The 22022-nt window shown below is 37.9% G+C and overlaps 1 protein-coding gene across 20 annotated transcripts in view; it reads left to right on the forward strand.

Moving 5' to 3' along the window:
- Ptprd (protein tyrosine phosphatase receptor type D) overlaps positions 1 to 22022 on the forward strand; it is a 1378451-nt gene that overhangs the window by 1334432 nt on the left and 21997 nt on the right. The window lies entirely within an intron of this gene.

The following is a 22022-nucleotide window of genomic DNA, read 5'->3' on the forward strand; positions in this document are numbered from 1 at the left end:
TCTAATCTGAGTAATTCAAATATGTCTTCTTGAACAAGGGAATCAAACTAAAGTGGAAGTTCATAATAAATAGACAAGAAAACTACATTATGAACATATTTATCATAAATTAATAAATATATTTTATAGGAACATTAATAAGTATAAATTATATCATCAGTTGATAGCATTATTTAGGCTACATATTATATTGCAGTATAATGAACCTTCAGAACAGGGTCATTGGGGGCATAGAGAAGAATGAAACCTGGAAAATTCACCTGCCTATCTGCCCTACGAAGGTAACTGCTGAACAATGGTCTGCAGAGGGCTGAATGGAAGAGTGTCTCTCCTAACAGAAATCAGTAATAGAGCTAACTTATGTTCTTGGCTGATATCTTGTATTCCAAAGCCCCTTCATGTATCACTATTTTTTAAAATATTGCTAAAATTTTCATGCTGGTTTAAAAGACGCATAAGTGGAAGCCGAGAGATGTGAGTTAAGCAGCAGTAGCTAGCTGGAGTGTTCCACTCAAGCCCGTGTCTTCTTATCTGGTTCTAGCTCTTCCACATAAAGGAGGGGGACATCTCAGAACTGCACAACAGTTCTCATTCTCTACATGATAATAAAACAGAAAATCATTTTTATTTATTTGAATAAGTACTTTTAGGTAGTTAAAGCCAAGTCTCAGTCTCCTGCTGTTAGTTTTAGAACATGCTCTGTGCTTCGCAGTATGAACCCTTCTATAAGTTTCGAATACGTAATGTAGCTGGTTACATGTTATCCCTAGTTGGTGCAAGCTAAACTTGATTATAAAGATCATATGGGAAGTACCCAAAACATTTTCAGATGGAGAAACAGAAAAGTTGATCTCAAAGGAGAAATGCTGATAATATAGGCCTTATGGTAAAAAGAAGCAGACCTCACACATATGCACTGGCACATGTGCGTGTGCACGTGTTTGCGCGTGCTCTCTCTCTCACGTGCGTGCACGCGCACACACACACACACACACACACATGCACACCATCAAATGAAAAAAAGAGAATTGTATTTATAAAATAACAAGAACAAAAATTAGGAAAAAGCAATTATAAAGTTTCTATTGAACCAAAGCATTATGGGTTTATGATTTGCATTGCATTTAAAATATAACACCATCTTGGGGCTGACAAACTTGCCACCCATGCTTAGTTCAATCCCCAGAACCTATGTAAAGGTGAAAGGAGAGAATCGGTACCTCAATGTTGTCCTCTAACCTTCAGCTGCCCCCTGGGGCTCATGCACCCACACCTAAAAATCTAATAGATAAATTATTTTTAAACAACACTTTTAAACTAAAGACATACTTCGTTTCTGTAGGTTAGTGACATAAGAAAACAGGTGGTGAAGCTTTGGAGGACAGTAATGACTGAGAGCAAATGGTGACAGCATGCTATTATGAAGGTTCCATGAGCAGCAGGTTAATATCATTTCAATAAAAATGCTCTTTAGTTAGATTGGAGCCCAGGAGAGTCAGTTTGAACCTGTCCGGAAGCACTAAATTCCACACAGGAAGACTTGTCATGAAGTCACCAAGGGGAACTGTCCACTGTGATCGTGTAACAAGCAGTTACAAAGTGTTCTTGGCTGGCAATAGTGAACCTCACGTTTGGTTTCTCTTACTGTATGCTCAGACGTGTTTTTCTCTACAAAAGAAGCTGTGATAACTGAGACTAACCACAATAAACCTAACAAACAGAAACTGTGAGCCTGGAGAAGAATCAAAGAGAGGTCTAGGGGTAGCCAAAAAATCCACATTTTACCAGTGGCTCTGCTTGCTAATTGTGGGCCAGAACTAAGGGGGGAAAGCCATTGAGTAAATAGAAATTAGAGCAATTTTTAGAAAAAAAATTATAATGCTAGGGTATCAAAAACATTTACAAGGATGATGTTAACAAGTCAATGACGGAGGAGGGAAGGGCAGAGGGAGAGAATATGAGTATGGGAAAGCTTGGTGCCTCACAGGCAGGAAGAGGTAATGGAAATAGCTGTTCTTCAGAGAGAGTGCTGCTGTCTCTGGAGAATGCCTGCTCATTACCCACGAGTTTTGTGTTCCGAAAAATTTATTGAATTTTCCCTAGTCTCTGTATTTTATTTCTCAACGATGTCAACACTGTTCACAGCAATGAGGACTTTTTGGTGATGGAATGTAATGTCATGAAATGATTTAATGGTGTAAGACACTGTTAGATTATAAGTTATGTATATAAATTGGTACATAAGTGTGTATGTACACACATATAAAACTCTAGGTCTGAAACATTAAGAACTGAATTACTACTGCAGTGTTAATAGTCAGATGTGAACATATATCTAAATAGCATAATACTTGTCAATTTTTTTGGTATTTTCTATAATAGTAATTTCTCTAGATATTTTCTCAGTAATAGAGAATATTTTAATGGTTTGAATTAGAGAATTCAACTTATACCATCAGTCTGTTCTGTTTTATTATTGATTTTTATTGAGCTCTACATTTTTCTCTGCTCCCCTCCCTGCCTTTCCTCTCCTCCCTTTAACACTCCCCCCCAAAATCCCCATGTTCCCAATTTACTCAAGACATCTTTTCATTTTCTACTTCCCATGTAGTTTAGATCTATAAAAGTCTCTTAGTGTCCTCATTGTTGTCTAAGTTCTCTGGGACTGATCTTATGGTAACCTGAAAGATTTGATTCTCCAAGTGATGCTGATAAGAACACATGGAACTTCACACTGGAGTTCTAAGTGCCTTTAAGATGAATTCTTAGTAGCATCTTTGCTTTCGTGGCCCTGTATAAAGAAAGGTGGTTTCAGATGGTTACGAGACATCAAAGTCATTTTTTAAACTCTAAGAATGATCTATATGTTCTATTTTCTTGTATTAAAAGACAATAAGAACCCATTTTTTGAGTATTTAGTCATTGTTAGAAATGAATTTGAGATGAAACTATAATTTCATTGAATCAGTCATAAAAGTTTAAGCCATGATACTCTTTAGTTTTATATTTTGATTTCAGGAAAATAAATTTTCTTCATAGGAAATATGTGTTTATTATATGAATAAACAGGAAGAGAGATGGCATGACACCTTTGAACTTGTCTTTTGAATGAAGCGAGCTTTAGAATAATAAAATACATCTCCTGAAGGTCATGAAAATCTTTGAGATTCTCGATTCAATCCAAATTCCAGATTTAAAACTAGATAAATCTGAGGCCAAATGAACATTAGTAATGTCTTAGGAATAAAAATAGGCCACTAAGGGTGATCAAGCTTAAAAGTCACATGACGGATGGCTCAATTGATAAAGTGCTTAGTGTGTAAGCCTGAAGACGAGTTCAGTCCCCAGAATCCACATGGATATGCTGGGCTTTGAGGCTCTATGAGGACTTGGGAGTGCAAACCTATAGTTCCAGAGGGAAGGATGTACAGACAGAAGGATCTCTTGTGCTTTCTGATCAGCTAATCTAGCCTATTTGGTGGGCTACTGGCCAGTGAGAGGCCATGTCTCAAAGGAGACACATAGCCTTTTTGAGGATTACTTTGAAGTTGTCCTCTGGATTCCAAGCCCAAATACATATATACCCCTGCATACACATGTGCACCCACATGTACACATATGAAAATGTACACACACACACACACACACACACACACACATATACATTTTTTTAAAAAATCATACATTTGTTGTTGGCAAAAATCCTAACAGCCAATCTTCATATTAGTTTTCAACTTTGCACATGACAACTAAAACAAGAAACTACTTAGGTCTTCTTCACTGCATAACCCTCTATCCCTAAAAAGAAGTGAATATTGAGGAAAATTACCTTCTCAAAATCAAACCCTTTTGCAAATATTGCGTCCAGAATACCTTATGACACAAAGAAGCTACTAGGTCTGTTAAAAACTTAAGTCAAACATTTAAAAATATTTATTCTGAACCCCATTCTAATTTTTTCCTAGTGTTCCATTCAAATCTTTCTTCTGTGAAGAGACCATATTTTTACCAAATATGATAGTTTTGTGATGTTTACAAGCTGAAAGAATAAAATGAGGTTGTTCATAAACCAGGAAAGTTTGTTTTCATGTGTAAATAAAGGAATAGAAGAAGCTAGCCCAGGCTGTTAAAAATATCATCATCTCTTGATAAAAAGGTGGATGGAATATGTTAATTACACTAAGTGGAACCTGAGATCACAGGTCCTGTTCTTCAAATATCAATGATTCTGCATAAAACCTATATTTTTAAAATAAATTAAATAGCACGAGCAACATATTGATGCAGGTAAGAAGTTGAGTCCTCAATACTAATTACATAATTTTATGAGAGTATACTTTTGAAAAAAGACACACACAGACAAAGTATAAAGTCAAAGTGAAGAAAGCATTTGGGGTAGAGTAGTTCTCTGCCCACATAGCAAAGTAGAAATTCTGTTGGAAAAGATGCACTGGAGACACAGCCAGGGACAGGCTGATGAGGTCCATGGTGTAAGACACTGACTTCACAGTTGTGCATCGGGTCTGCATCATGACTGTCCCTGTGAGGGTGACTGGAACTGCTTCTTTAATCCCATGTGCAGGAAGAACTAAGGACTCCCCTTTGTGTGGTACTAATTATTTGAAGATTATATCCCCACTGTTTATTTGACCTGACAGGTATACATTATCACAGTCCTTGCATGGTAGGGGAGGAAACTGAGAATTGGAAAATTAAAAGGTTTGCTGATACTGTGTGCCCATCTAGAGGCAAAATCTAGATGGGAATCATTTGCAGATTTCTGTTCCCTGTGAGCACCTTTCAGTGTGTTCTGACCAACAATATGAGGATGCCAGGAACATTTCCTTTCAAGTATTGTTTATAGATTAACTAGGAGCCTAGGTGTAAATGCATTAATTAGCCAGAGACTTCCTACATAAACACAAGTAAGGCAGGCATGTGGTGCAGTTATGAGGCAGAGACAGGCAGACCTTTGTGAGTTTGAGACCACGCTAGTCTCTATAGCAAGCTCCAGGTCAGCCAGGGTTACCTCTCAAAAAAATCAAACAGCAGTGGAAAACAAAACAAAGCAACAAAAACTAAGTGTTTGTAGTGACTGATATTTTATAATTATTTTATCTTAGCACTGCATAAAATAATTATTGACTCTTAGTAGTTTTTTTATTTTCAGGAAAGCAAAATTGAGTTCTAAGTAATTTGTGATTTAGAAACTGTATTAGAAAATATACCTCTATCTCAATGGGCAGACCATGTGACACCACACAGGTATAATAACGGTTGTATTCTGTGGTAAAAGTCACCCAGTAAAGTGGATTGATACTATAAGACCATGGATCCCATCTCCAGCACTATTGATACCCTAGATCACATGACAGTTGTGGTGACAGCTTTCCTATACAGTGACAGGTGTTGAACATATTCTTTGATCTCGCCCACTAGGTGAGAGTAGGGTACCTCTCCCCAGTTATGACTGTTAAAAATGTCCTCCAGTATTGCCAAATGTCCTCTGCCTGAAAACATCACCTCCAGCTGAGAAACCACTACCATATTTAAGGTGATGAATGAATTCCCAATGCTTTCACTTTCTACAGAAGTTTCATAACTGGTACCTATCTTCTAACTATTTGGGGGAGTCCTTATAAGATCTACTTAAATAATTGCCTTCTACCACATGGCCAGAAGACTTGACCAATCGCTCAACAGTCCATTAGCACACAAACCAAGTTCTTGGCACCTCTTGGCACAGAAAAAAAAAAAGGTCACTCTTAAGGACAAAGATGTCCCATTACTAGTGAGTTAAAAGAAACAGGCCATAGGCTCTTTACTGCCAAGAAAGAGTTCCAGAAATATTTTTGTATCATGGCAGAATTGCTACAATAAATCTTCAGCCCCCCAAGGTGGCTTCCTATAAGGGCCATGTTCTTTGTAGGTGATAAATGCAGTCTTTCTTGCCAGGACATCAGTTGCATTACTTTGTCTTCCTGCTTTGTATGACAGCCAGCATTTTAGTAATTCAAAACAGTAAGCCCCAGGAGTGTGGTATGTGGTGTATGACTTGGAGACTTACCCCCTTTCCATTGTAAGAAAACAGCCAACAATAACAGGTACGATGAATAAAGGTAAGAGAATCACACTCTCAATCCCTGCCCCAAGCTCGGAGGCTCTTGAAATCTTTTCCCTTTGATGTGGAGAGAACATATTTCTGGACAGTCCACTATTTTTCAAATGACAAAATTTTACTAACAGTATTTCTCCTGAAATACATATACACTATTCATTTATATTGCTCAAAACTTTCAGGAAAGAGGCTGGAGTAGTTTTCTCTTCCTATTCCCCTTCCTCAGTACCTCTGTCCCCCCCCTTCAGTCCATCAAGAAAGAGCCAACAGTTCAGTCTCTTCTCAGTGCACAGTGCTTTTCATAGAGATCATGTGTTTTAGTGTCAGAGCATAAAGATGAGCTAGGTAGGGTTGATGAGCTTGGCAGGCATCACCTGAGCCTCTCCATCAGGAAGATTAGCACTAAACAACTTGCTAAGAGTCCTTTAAGCTTCTGAGAGAGGATATTGAGAATTGCGGTCATTTTGAGAAACTATGCTTTTTATTTTGCTTTTGTTTTGTTTGGGGCTGGTTTTGAGTATTGAATTATATTCTCAAAATTAGAACCATATTTTTGTTTCTCGTACAGCTATGTGCCTTAGGACTTGGCGATCTTTTTGAAATGTAAGCCATTCCTATCTGTTAACCAATTCTGACTGCAGACATCAACCCAAGACTGGAGGTTGACAAGTCAGCATGTCTCTCACTGCTCTGCAGGCTGCTTTGTGTGGGTATGGGGTTTGGGGGTTTCTGTTCCTCTCTCCTGAGCTGCTGTCCTGGGCAGGCAGTGGGAGGGTCTGAAGCCTGGGTGGCCTTGCCTTTTGTTTTGGTAGCAAAGGCATCAGAAAGGCAGGACCTAGTAGCCCAGGCTACCAAAGATCCTTTGTTCGGGTGAGTTAGACTCTGGCCAGATTCAAGCAGCAGAGAAACAGAACACAGCTGTCTGGATAAGCAGTTTGTAATCGAGTTGTTTCTCCCCTTAAAGTCCTACACTGTTGACCTTTATCTGCTGAGCTCCCTGGGCCCTTCTCTGCACTCTGATCAATCCGGGGTAACATGACTTTCCTTCATGGTTGGATGAGGGGAGCAGAATCCTAAACTTACTCCAAAATACAGGGTTCATTTGCTGCCATATGACATCAGTAAGAAACAAAAACAACAACAGCAAAAACCTCAATTTAATTTGCTTCATAACTATTATCCAAATTTTTTATAGATATGTCACCTTGTGGGAAGGAAAAAAAATGTACTACTAACTCTTGTCCTCTCTCAACCCATTTGAAAAAGATTTACTGTGATTATTCACAGTGAATCTGACATATCAATTCCCCCTTTCTGGTATTGTGTTTTGGAAGCAAGAACTGTTTGTTGTAATTTCAGAAACGAAAAACAAAATAAAATGCAGCAAAGCTAGCAGCCTAACCATAGATGTCAGGCAAGTCTCGACTGGTGCACTGTGTGTACCTTCCCAGTACATCATTAAGGTCTTTTACAGTTTTTTTTTTTCCAGATTAATTTGATTAGAGAGTCTCTTGAGTTCTGTCTAGATACTTTAAGAATACAGTCAGAAAGTATACCTTTAATGAGAGCTGTTAGGATGGGTTACACCAAGATGGTTGAAGTGTATAATTTGGATGCATTAAAGTCAATTAGTATCACAAGGCTTCAAGGCCATGACTAATGGAAAGACGGGCTGATGGGTGGCCACACGCTGAGTGTATTGGGCACCTGGGTGGGTGGTCAGGACACCTGGTTGTCTGGATGGCTATGGGAGGAAACATGGTAGAAGGGTGCCAGAAGGAGACGGAAAGGATGTGACAGACAAGCGCATCCTGCTTTGTAACCATCCCTAGAGCCATGATTGTGGAAACTGCTCCAGGCCATTCAAAATGACTAGGAAAGCTGTCTTGGCAACCGTGCTACGATGTGCAGTGACTGCCTGGTGTATCTACCACTCCCCCTGGAGTGCTAACTTAGCGGTGCCATGGCTGGAGCATGAGCTTTTAGGGTCCATATGCCTGGGAGGCTCATTAGCCACAATTTCCTCATCCTAGGCTCCAGCCAAGTGCAACAGATGCTGCTGTTACCTCCTCTATTGAATAAAGTCGGGAGGGAAGAAAGAAATTTGTCAATAGTATTTTTCCATTGGAACCAAAATAAGCACTGTGTGTGTGGTATATTATCCAATAGGAAGTCATGTGCCAAATCCTCATTTTGTGTTACACAAAAACGGATAAGAATCTGCCCTTGTATTTTTAAACATTATACGAATGACTTTTTCTTCATTTTATTGAGGATGTGTTATAGTTGTAGCCATTCAGACATGTTGATTTCCATTTCTGCTAAACCTTTTGGTTCTGAACATCGCACCTTCTGGGAGCACTTTTATTTCTTTCACATTCTCTTACTACCTAATCTAGCTGGGCAAAAGCCTGGAGGTTTTCACTGAAATAACCAAATCTTTAGCAAGTATGTTTAAACCCTTTGCCTTAGTAAATAGTATTAGCAAGGTACCCACATGTTTACAAAGTTCAGTCTCAGCACAGAATTCTGCTTGCTGAAATGAATAAAACGACTTCAAAGTCAATAGAGACTCTTTAAAAATTAAAAATGAAAGGCTGGGCATGGTGAGGTACACATTTAATCCTGGCACTTGGGAGGCAGAGAGCTCTGTGAGTTTGAGGACAGACAGCCAGGGATGTTACACAGTGAAACCCCATTTCAAAACAGCAACAACAACAACAACAAAAATCCTGAATATGTAAGTGGACTCTGTGGTAGAGACCAACAGATGATGTAGTAAGGAAATAAAATTTAAAATACTTCTCTCGGGACACAGGACCTATCAGGGTGAGGAGTTCCTCGTGACTACTAGACCACTGGTCCTTCCTGTAGCTGTCAGATTCTGAGGTGCCTGTGGCACGAATGACTTTCTCATGTCTCCTTGCCCTTCTCTCTGCATCCTTCTTGAATGCAGCATGAATTTGCCTTACAGGGTTGAAGCAGAGGATCAACCTCTCCCAAACCCCCAATACAAGTTTCCATGTCACCTTAGGACATATGTTAAACTAGAGAAGAAAAGGCCTTCTATCTTACTGTAGACCCCTGCCTCACCATTGAACATCTGGCTTAGTTATTTTTCATTCAGATGTGTACTATTCCCACACTGTGAGAAATGTGAGTCAGAAGGCCTTGCCCTCTCTATAATTTCATTGTATTTGCTATTTGCTTTGGTTTTGTTTTTACCATGCTACATGTTAACCTCAGGGTCTTGTGCATGTCCGGTCAGCGCTCTCAACCGTCTCTGCTACTCAGCTAAGCCCCCATCACTCTCGATAATTTTGAACCTGTTATTGTGGTCTCTGATCATAAAAAATAGGGCTAAGAGGGAAAAACCCGTTTATGTTCACAGGGGCGAACTTATTTTAAGATTCAACCTATCTCATACATAAATACCAATTAGTGTGTTTTCGGATACATAATCCTCTTATAACCAAGTTAAGGTAGAATATCATGAACACAAGGGATATATGCAGAACACATGGCAACCTTGCTTGCTTCTGGTGTTGCCTCTGAATTTCACTCTCAGAGTTAGGATTGTTGCATTTCAGTATGCCCAGAGTAGAACTATATCTCCGAATATAAACTGACTCACAGGATCAGGAACCCGAGGGGAAATCAAATGGTTCCAAGAGAAGTTCATGGACAGGAGGGAATTTCTAAATGTGAAGTGATGAAAGCTCCTGAATCTTAAAGCTATAATTTCCAGTGCCATAATAAAAATAACACTATCTCACAGTTTCAATGGCGTGAATTTCAGGATAAAAAATATAATTGCATGCATAGAAAAATAAGGTATCAGATTCCCTACACTGCATGGTCTTGTTAGGTCACTCACCTGAACTGCTCTGTTGCTTTCAGGAAATGATAGCAGCTGATGGCATGCACTTTACAAGAAGAACTGGATAAAATATAGTAGCTTAATTGCTTGTCTACCTTGATGATTAAGATGGTTAGGAATTTTCATTTCATGGAAGCCACGAGTAAACAATTTTGGTTTGCTGGAAAGACAACTTCATTCTGACCTTGAATTCCCTAGGTGGTCAGTTATGCCACACATCTTACAAGCCCACCTTTTCGGTGTCTGCCTAACTCTAATTCTAATCATTGGGCAGAGACTCTTACACAGCCTGGAGTCACAGTCACTCCTTCCATCTGAAAACCCAAAACCAATCTTGTTATAAACCACAAAAATTCTTTATAACCTGTGGTTAACATTTCATCCCTCTTTTGTGTACCAGAAAATGATTGACCTGGTTTCAACTTATTTTCTCTTATGTGCTACAGCCCGAAATACACTTGTTATCTTGGTTCAATTAAACTCAAACTTATTGGTTTGTAAAATACAAAAGCAAAGCTCCCAGCTTAGCAAAACCTTTCCAGAGTTCAGTAAGAAGCTCTGCGGATGCATTCCAGCCATAAGCCGTGAGTGTGGGTACCTTCATTCTTAGATTTGTATTTCCTGAAGGCTTAGAATAAACATGTATAAAAATCTGAGATGATGATTCTGCATGGAAATCATTTTCAGAGTAAATCTCTGTAGCATACAAATGTAGAAAGGTCTGCCAATTCTCAAGGCATCACACTGCCTTTTCTAAGGTCTCTACCTCCTTCTACACAGTCAGCTTCCTCAAGTAGCACTTTGGAATTATCACCTCCTCAATAGGTCCAGGTACAGCTTCACCACTTCACAGTTTGGTCATGATACAAGAAGCTCCCATCCAATCTGAGCTACTAGTAGACCAAACTATATCCTCACTGCTGTTTCTTTCATGGTAGGGACCCTACATTCAAAGAGATATTTTTTTCTAAACTTTCCTAGTTTGGACATTTTCATGCATATTCAAAATTGAGAGACTATGAGTCCCCAAGCATGCATTACCCTGCTTCAATTATCAATTCCTGCAGTGCTTGCTAAATGGCAATTCATTTTCTGTATTTTAAAGAAGCTCATTACATAATTGCCATTCAGCATTTAAGATTTTAGTATCCCAAACAGTTTTATCTTGGGTGAGTGCCCCCTTCCATGGCCACATTTAGCGTAAAGCATACACATTACTAATTTCTTGACTCCAGGTGCAGTGCTTCTAAATTAGATATTCTATGCTTCTATGATCTGATGCTTACACTACTTTTTAAAGTTAAACCCTGAAGACATGAGTTTTAAAATAATCCCAGTGTATTGAAACCACCTCCATCTATGCAGAGTTTATACCTAAAACTGTCTTTGGCAGCATTTGGCTTGCAGACATGCAGACACTTTTTATTTTTTTAATTCAGCACATTTATTTTTAAATAAAATGTTAAATTTGTGAGGTCAGTTGTGGCAGCTCCCACCATCCCCTGTTACCTAACATCCTATATTTTGCACTACCCTGCTAAAGTGTCTGCTTTTAATCTAAGCTGTATCAGGAATGGCTTGCTATCCAGTTTGGAAGAAAGGAAAGAAAAAATGTCAAATTTTCAAATCCAAACACTGACTATTTCCCAACCAATCATTAGCATACATAATCATATAATCTGATCAATAATTTTATACCTTTTCTGACTCTTTCAAGAAGTATGAAAAAAACTATGAAACAACAATAAAAATGTGAAAAAGAAGGCAAGTCTCTCAAGCATTTATGGCGATTCATCAATATATATACACACATTAAATTCTGAGTTGTTAATAAAGCTGAGTGGAATTTCTATACTTCAATAAATGTGGGTATAAATAGCTGATTTATTTACAAGAATTCCAGATCTGATAAAATACTGGTTATGCTGTTAACCTCCATGAATGCCATTCTGATGTGTAGTCAATCATGAAACACTCTTTTCCTCACGGGAAATCTTTGAGGAATGCAGGAAATTCTATCATATAAGAAGATTCCCTGTCTACATAATTTGACCTATGTGAGATAAGAGCCATAGGACTTAGTGTGTGTATTTGAAAAATCACTTAACAACTCTTAGTAACTAAGAGTTTACTGTGTGTGGTAAAATAATTAGTGACTATTAAAACTAAACTGTGTGGGGTGCACAGCCTTGTTGTTGGACATGAATTAGTGTGGAACACCCTGAAAAGAAAAGAGACGAGAACAGTAGAAGGAGGAATAAAAATCATTGATCCATGTGCAAAAAGTGGGTCATGCAGAGATAACCCAGCTTAAAGAAAATCACCCTTTAAAAATGTATACAGTTAACAGTAACTTCAAATACATAATTCTATATTTAAGTCATCAATTTTTAAATTTACAACCTATAGCTTGTGGGGAGTATAAACTATAATGAGCAGACTTGGTATATTTAAATCAACCACAGGCTTAAAGGATTTGAACAACTCAAGCTTAGAATACTACAAACTTTATCAATGCTTCTGATATTTACAGATTTTTTTTCACTTTCATCTAATTCAACCACACTTCTTGGAGGGGTGACAGCACACACATTATCAAAACCTTTCCAAATCATTTGACTTAGTTTATAAAGGAACAAAATCACTTTGCTTCCTACCTATGTCTCATCCGTTCATTAAATAGTTCAACTCTGTAATTAAAGTATCTAGTTCCTATGGAATAAGCACTTTAATACCACAAAAGAGTAGGGATTCCAAGAGAGTGGCCGAGTGCCTTGAGCAGTAGTGTAGTGAGCCAGGGGCCTGGAGGAAAGGGAATGACTGGGTTAGTTATTAAATTCCATAGGCGAAATTAATTGAGAATACGATCGAGAGCCTTAGGCACATGGAAATGAACAAAGGGCTAAGCAAACAGTAATCACTACTTTGGCACAATCAGAACTCAACCCAAGCAGAGTACTGACCCTGAGGTTGAAAAGTTTTATTCCAGTCTTGAGCTGTTCACATTTCCTGTTTTCCTTTGTCTTCCCGTCCAGTCTGGCAAAGTGGGTGTTTCTTGATGTAGCAGGGCCAGTAAGGCTTGTAGAACACAGGTTGCTTGTTGCCAGAGTTAATGATTCTGTAGATTAGTTTGAAACCTAAAATGTTGCATTTCTAATACATTTCCCAAAAGATGCTTGTCACAGGGTTCATGGCGAGAACCATTGCATGAGATCCTGTCTAAGGTCCCTGTAATGCTTCAAATTTATGTTCTATTTCTTCCTTGGGGATGATAGAAACTACTAGATAAAGAGGTATATTGTTTGTGTCAATGTCATTAATTTAAACAAAGTAATGATCGACTCAGCCTCTAGGTCAACTAGTTGGATACACTAAACTCTAAGTCTTCACTCTGGTGAAGGGAGAGTAAGAAGATGAACATTTCCCAAAGATTTGTTGTGTGAAGAACATTTTGCCACACTGCTGTTCTAAAGCAAGCTTAAGCAATGTGCTTCTATTTCATGGGAGTTGGATTCCCAGAAACCAGGTGAAAAGCTGTGTATGATAGAATAATGCTTGCAATCCCAGAAATGGGGATGTGGAGCCAGTTGGGTGCCTGAGGCTCTCTGGCCGGCGAGCCTAGACTGTCTGTAAGGTCGCCATGCATGCACACATACACTTTTTTTTTTTAAAAAAAGATATAGGAATGTTGCTTTTTATGTGATTTTAATTTCGTAGATAAAAACTGAATGCTTTCCTCGTAGTGGTATTTATAACCCATTAAAGTTATGTGATTTGAGAGTGGGTGTGACACATACATGAATATTAGAGCAGTGGAGCCATAATCCAACACTATTCCAGGAGCCAAACTTTTCGAGAATCTTAAAAAAAAATAGGCAAGCATGTATTAGTTGAAATAACTAATTGTCAATTAAAAAGGTTTCAGTTGCTGTTTAGAAGAGAGGAGGAGCTATAGGCTATTAACCAGATTGTTGTGGGTAACCAATTCCCTTAGAATACTTTATATTTATTATGGTAGGCCTTGCAAGTGTTGAGTCTAGGGTTTGTATTCTAACTAGCATAGTGTCTGGTATCAATTGCAGTGTTTCGGTATTTGGCATTCATTAAGACACGCAAGCAGGCATGCATGATATCTCTCCCCTCTCTATCTATCTGTCTGTCTATCTTTCTGTTTATCTGCCCTTTCTTTCCCTTTCCTTTCCTTCCCTTCCCTTCTTTTCCCTTCTTTTCTCTATAAGCAACAAGTATCTCTGAATTCCCAGTATCTGAGATATATTTGTCTACAAAGATATGTATATGTCCTCAGAAATATATACTCAAACACCATATAACATCTCTGGTATTAAGGAAAAGTACATTTTCCTTGAATGGATTCCCTACTAAGGAGCACTTGTTCTTGTTTAGTTAGTTCTTCCCCTTCATCTCCAGTGGCTTAAGGGAGGAAGGGAGGGAGGGAAGGGAAGGAGAGGAAAGAGCAATATTATGGACTGTTGTTTTTTCTCAAATGCAATGTTTTTGCTGTGTATAGTTTACAATTATTTCAGCCCACAGTTTACTCTTTAAGAGGATTCCAGTCTACTAACAAAGTCAATATCAAGTCGCCAAATTGGCCGAGACCCCATGAATAATGGTACCTAGGCATTGGATAGAGTAGCGTGAGCATTGTCAAGCTGTTCCCACATCTCTTGAGAAGCTGCTTAAATGAGATTTACTTCAAAGAGTCATCTACAAGGAAAATGCTCACTTCCAAAAGTACTGTATTCTTTCCAATAACATTAGGGAAAACAGCTCATCCCCCTGCAGTGATAAAGGATGAGGGAAGGAGTTGAGGAACACCCAGGATTTCCACCCGCCGGGAAAGGACCCCTGGAGGACAAGCCTCTGCCACATGTTAGAAAATGTCTCCCTGATGTCAATTATGAAAGACATTTTAGATGCTACATAGCATATTGTTTATGTCAGAGATGTCATTGAGTTAATCTATCAATAGGATAAATGCCCTGCCGATTACTCAAATATAGTAATTTATAAGTTGTTCTAATAAGAGGACAATTTTTTCAGATGCTGTCACTCATCATTGATATATTTCGGTGCTTGTGAATATTTCCATGTAATTATGCTTAATTCTCTAAACTATAAGTGCTGTAATTTCCTGTGACCTGTTAAAGCTAGATGCATTACTTGATCAGAGCTCTCAATGAAGCATTTTGTGCACACATATTTAGTTAATTGGTAATTTTTTTCCTGTGTTTATATGAAATATACTCTATAAGGGAAGGAAATCAGCCTACATGCAGCTGAGACTGGTAGAGAGCAATTAGGTTCTATCAGAACAAACAGCTGTCAATAATGACTTCAGAATAAAATTACCAGCAAAGAAAAGAACCTAGACATCTGCAGGATATGTAGAAATATTTTTATACCCTATTAGCTGAGATTTGGACAAGGGTATCTCTGAGTTTTTCCAGCTGTACCTGCTATTTTATTTCAAAATACTCTCAGACTAAAAGAACACTGAAACTCATTGCATACACTCAATAGCATTAAAAAAATGTTGGCTGCCTTTGAACAGTGTGTATTTTGATTTCATGTAATCAGCATGAAGGCTTTCTATTTCAAACTATTTTGTTGTTCCTCCCGGCCATAATATGAGACTTAAAAATAGTTCTGTTATCTTTGTTTTGTGTCTTTCCAATCTGAGTTCTATTGCTTGGCTATTTTTCTTTCTGTCTTTGGGAAAACACGTTTCACTCTCATTACACGGTGTCTGATTTGCTTGCATCTGGCATTGTTTCTGGCAAAAAAAGCTTGCAAGGTGGGCTTCTGGCTTTGGAGTTTGGGTATAAGGCCATGTACTTGCAGGCACCTGGAGATAGTAGAATGGTTGATGTTTAGACAAAAGCAATTTGTTTTTATAAAAGAAGTTTTCACAGTCTCTTATCTACTGAAATTTAAAATTCACTGAAGGAAAAATTCTATAGAAATGAGATATCAAGGTGTTTTGTTCTGTTTTTAACCATTTATAATACATAAAACACATATTATTAGTATAATGGATGCATCTGTTTGGCTGCATTTACTTAGAAAGATATCTCATATCCTTGCTGCTTGCATGTGACCACGGGGTACAGCTTCCACATAGCTTTAGAATTTGTCAGGAATGTATAATTCTACCCCAGACCACTGAATCAGAAGATCAGATGCAGAGCCTCAGATGTTGTTTGTTTGGTTTTGTTTTGTCTGTTTATTTTAAAAAGGGTCTTCTACATAGAAACCTGACTGTCCCGGAACTCACTATGTAGACCAAACTTTTTGAGCTCACAGAGATACAAAAACTTTTTCCTTCTAACTGCTAGTGTTAAGGTGTGTGCCACCAAACCCAGAAGAAGCTGTTTGTTATTTGTTTTTGTTTTTTGCTTTAACATTGCCCTGCAGTGTGCACAGGCATCTTAAATAGTAAACCAATAAGTGGTGCTGTGTTTCATACCAAATATTATGTGAAAGAATCTTTCATTCTGTATTTATCGAACTGAGTGATCAACATTAACTTTCACCTCTTTGGTGTCACAATTTCTTGACAGTTCTATCTCTGGTATTATTCTGCTGACCTTGGCTGTTTTCATCTACAAAACAGTATGATATTCTAAATATTGTAACTCTAATTTTCAGTAAATAGTGATTATATATGCATGTTAGGACACTCTAAAGGAGATAGAGAGAACATGTCATTAAATGTTATAAATACAGCTATATTAACCTATATATAACCTATAAGTAACCTAGTAAATAAAGACAATTTGGAAAGTACTTTTAAAAAACACATAGTTCATTTTTTGAGATGTTAAATAGGCTGAGAAAGCCATTATTTATGAGTAATGAAAATTATAAGTACAATATTTTAGTTTCAGATCACCAATATTCTTGCAATCTATAGATCTTGAACTTGACTGGAATTCAATGAAAACCAGTGTCTTCTCTCATCTAGTTCTAGTTGATGAGGACCATAAGCCTGGACACTTCTCACCTCTCTTGGAATAGTCATGTCGCCTGGTTCACGCTCTTGCCCTTGCTAGCAATGCTGGACGGGGCACTGAGAGGAGTAATTCAGGGTAACTAAGAAAGCTCTGAGCACATGGAATCATGCAAGGAGCCCGGGGGCAGCAATACAAGTTGTCCTACAGGTTGTCAGATGACAGACACAGAGACACAGGCTCTGTCTGAAACAGTCAGTCACTGGATTGTGTTGAGTCTTCATTTTTTATGGTCTTACTGATACTGAGAATCCAACGAGAGGTGCTATGAAGTCTGACCTCCAATTCAGAGCATTCAGAACCCACTAGGTTGTTTATATTGAAATGAATATATTAGTACTTTTTAAAGAGAAAAATGCTGGTAGCAAAATAGTCAAAGATGCTAATTTTTGAAGATTTTCCTAGTGTCTCCAAGTAACATTTCTACTTGACTCTCTTTAACTGGAGTCAGAAGTAATAGTGTTCATGTTCCAATGGTTAGGCTCTATGTAAACCACAAGGTTATACATGTCATAGTTTGTGTGATAGCTTCCAAATAGAAGTTAGATTACGACTGACCTGAACGATTGCAAAGAGCAGCTCTACGTAAGCAAATGCACTACTCTTATTCCATGCCATTATTCGATTGGCCTCTATGGAGATGTTTCAGCTGTTTCCATACAAGTCTAATGGTATGATCTGTCTGGTGTCGTCTGGTGAGCCCTGTGGTACCCTGTTCAGGTGTTCTTAGTTTAAACTGCTTGCCTCCTCGCTGATCATGAGCATCACTTTGTGAGAAATGAGTAATTTGATTGGGATACAACAAGGGACATGCTGCAGTCTGTGGGAGATTTCTGTTTGAGTTTTGGTTTTACAGCAAAGTGTCTGATTAGGCCCAAGTGGTTTTACATCTTTTAGGCTCATTCTTTTTTTTTTTTTCTTTTCAATTTAGATCTTTTAAGAATTCCATGAGTACTAGCTAGGCACTTCTGGTCTCTTAATATTCTATATTGGGTTCACTATTAAGCAGGCCATCTGCTTCTTTCTGTAGATGGGACATGAACATGTTCTGGTCCTCATAGCATGTCACTACCGAGACAGAGTGCATCTCACTCAGAGGAGTAGGGATGCCAGCTCAGATTCTTTTCAACCTGTCTATCTGGTTCTAGTACTTTGTAATGACTCTACTATCCTCCTGATATGCTTTCAAGTCAGCATTTGAATGGTTAACCCACCTCTGAGTCACAGCATTCCTCCAAGTTTCTGCAGGAAACACACTCTGAGCAAAGCAGAGGCAAATTTTTTTCCTCTGTACCTTTCCCCTCCTCAACTCTTCACTAACCTTTACATGTGATTTTTTACTCTAGCTATGTTTTCTTCATTATTTTTAATTTCTTCTCAATTCAATTTCTGTAAGGTTCTACAGTTCTTGTTCAAGTCCATCAGTGAGCATTTACCTGCCCCACCTCCATCGCCAGTTCTTCCTCCCACTGTTAACTGTTATCACCTTTGAGTCTCTAGATCTTCCGTACTCAACATGTAGACTTGCAGAAGTGCATGAACTTGTTGTATGATCTGTTCAAATATTTGGGATGCTAGGGTGTATATGTTTTTCTGTGGCATAGTGAGGAGGGAGTAGACCTTACAAACTTTTGGTAGGGCATGAATATATACATTTATCTCATTTGTTGTAATTGTTACATAGTAGTTATAGTTTTGATAGAATACACTTTATCTATTTCCCTTGTCAGTGATAACTTTATCCAGTTTATTTGCTATCAAATAATACTATAAAAGAATCTCTCTGAAGCCTCTGTATGTATGTGCATAAATATAGTCTCCATAACAAATGTCCAGAAGTAAAAGACCTTCTGCACTTTCAATTTTAATAAATGCTACAAAATTACTTTCCAAAACAAGTAAATTAATTAGGCATACAATCTCTGTTAAGTAGCATGGATCAATTCTGTATTTTAAGGTTTGTTGAAAAATATGTAGTTTCTGTTTCATAATGTATATAAATGAACCAAGCAAATGAATATTTATGTTAAAGAATTTTCACTCTCTCCTTCATAAGCCAATGGGAAGGAGATACTAGAAATGGAAAGTATCACTGGATCTATTTTCATAGTGCACTAAATGCCCTAGGCATGACTATAACAGCAACAAATTAAGCTAAGTGTTGATTTTAAATGAGCAAAAGAAGAGATTCAAAACAGAAGCCTCATCAGAGATACTTGAGAGTTTTATTAGGATGGTCACCAGATTACAGCTATAAAACTGATCATAAAACCCAATACCTTCCCACAGATATCTTTTGAAATAAACTTGCAGTTCATAAATGCCATTCTTAATAGCCGAAATTTTACTTCCCATCAAATTACAAACTGATAGATGTACAAAATGCTTGCAATAATTTTTGGCTACATTTTACTGTATTCTCATCCAAGTCACTGATCTCTAAGGTTTCTGAATTCCGCTGTCCTTTGCAGAGCAGTGATGTGTCAGCTGAGGGTCAGCATTAAAACTCCACTAAATTAGCCTGAAAAGCCAACTCCTAAGCGCATCTCCAGGATGGTTTTAGTGTAAAGTAGTCCCCTTCCGTCGCTTAGCAGTCCTCATTTTGCACATTACTACTGTATCACATCATGGGACATTAAGCATACTTCAACTCATGGGACTAACTCAATCATGTTTTTAGAAATTGAAAACAAATCTTATAACTGGATGAGTGATGATATTGAAGTAATAACAATTTCCTGCTAGGCGTGCTTGTTTAATGGATTGCATAGTCTTTCCATGTATAAACACTGCAATGGTTATCACTAGCAGAAATTGTTTGGTTTTAAGAGCTCAAGTTTAATAATCATTGGGATTGCTAGAGAAATAAGAAATCTGGAGTTTGTGTTCTGATTCTCATTAATGGCATCATTGTCCAACCAAAAAATAACTTAGGAAAGCTAAGTTTACTCCCGCAATAACAGAGTGGGGCCAGCATAACACTGGGCTTGATTTAAACATGCTGTCTTCTTCCCTTTTGCTGGATGTTCTGTACCATAATAAGTGCACTGAATTGTGCTGGCCTCAGCCTGAAGCACAGGGTGATACGATTCTTTTTTGAAAGATATTTAGAAAAATTTGTCTCGGTGCTTGGCAACTACTCCAACAGAAAACGGATAAAAATAAGGGTAGTTTATCAGTTCTGCTGTCCTTATCATGTTGCGGGTTGAAGGCTGTTGAAATGATGAGAAACAAACAACACTGAATAGGGCTCCGTCATTATCATTGCTGTGGGTAGCTCAGGTTCAGCATCAAAGAAAAATGCATTTGCTTTCAAAACTCAATCCTTCATTTTGAGAGGTGCACTGCACTCAGGTATTGACGTCTAAAAATGGAGTAAATTGGAGAAGGCAGGAAAGTGCTACTGTGGGAACTCAGAAATCCAAACCAAAGTCATCTGGCACAGTTGTAAAAGCTCTGAGTTTTCAGTCTTCTGTTTCTTATACGTAGGTGTAGACTGGTGCCTAAGGACTGCCGTTCTTTAGCAGTTGAAAGAAAGCCTAGCTTCAAGTAGTTGTTATCACATGGGACTTTTTAACAGCTTGCTTTAACTTTGGATATATGCCTAAATGGAGTGACCTGTGTTGAGGTTTGAGAAAGTTACTTGTGATCTAGAAAAAGTTTGATATTTTTACTCTTGCATTCTTTGGCTTTGCAATTTAAGTTGATCACCTTCAATTTCTCTGGCATGGGAATTCCCTGGCATGTGAAATTTCTGGATACAAAGAGACAAGGAAGCCATTGTCCCTTCCCCTGTGCTGATCTAGTCATCAACTGGTATAACCCAGCCTGAAGAGAGAGAGCCTGTCAAATTTGCAGAAGTCAAATCTAGAAAGGAAAGTTTCCTCTGGGGTACAGAAGTTGAGCTGAATAATAAGTAAGGTTGTTGCTAGCAGATGACAATTAAAAGAAGATGGAAAGACCAACATAAGCAGAGAGCTAGAAGTAGGCAGACTCAAGACCTGGTTGGCTTTTGATGAGGGAGAATCTTGAATATGATCATAAACATATATTTTGATACATGAAATTTTCGACATGAAATTAGGACCCAAACTTACCTAGTTAAAACTTTGTGCCTCCAAGATAAGCAAAATACTCAGGTACTTTTTTGGCAAATACTACTTTTAATGGCCAAAACCCAAATGGATTTATGTTCTATTCAAAGTACAATGGGAAAATGGAACAGTATGCTTGATACTTGAGACAGAGATTGTACCAGAGGCCCTGTGATGTAAGAAGCAAAGCTGGAGCTGAATTTGTAAAGGCCAAAATAAAGACACAAAAACAGAACTTGTCAGATACATAGGGCATCAGAAATAATATATTTATACATATTCTATGTTAAATACTAAAGATATATTCCAATCAACTAATATATATCAAACTCAAAAATAGATGAACCAGTTCAGAAAAGTGCAATGTAATATCTAAAATGCAATTATTCTAGTATAACAATGTTACAGGAAATCCACAAAGTGGATATTTAATATGCTAACGGTATTGACAACCAACTCAGTAGAAGGTAAGGTAGCATTTTCTTATTTTGTAGGTATGAATGTTACAAGCACTAGTAATCTGAAGCTACTGTGAAGAAATGCTAAGAACACATTATCATGGAATATATTCACCTCAAGGATATACTCTAATAAGAAATTAAAATGTATTTTACATGTTGCCTTTAGAATATACCTCTGTTTTAGCACAAATCATAAAAAGTTAATATTTGTCTTTTACCACACCGATCTCATTAATTAAGAAAGAGATATAAAGTTGCTATAAAAATCAGCTTTATGATATGCAATTGTACATAGCAAGAGATGAAATGAGAGCAAGTTGCTTCTGGAACTTGGTGCCTGAGTGTCCCAGAGAGGAGTTACAAGAAATGAGCCACTTGGAGAAGTTGCTGATGAGTTTCACATGCTACTGTGGAGGCTCTGGTGGCTTGGAATGTGAA

Source organism: Myodes glareolus, chromosome 3 (assembly GCF_982192425.1).
Source record: "Myodes glareolus chromosome 3, mMyoGla1.1, whole genome shotgun sequence".
In the NCBI taxonomy this organism is placed as follows: Eukaryota; Metazoa; Chordata; class Mammalia; order Rodentia; family Cricetidae; genus Myodes; species Myodes glareolus.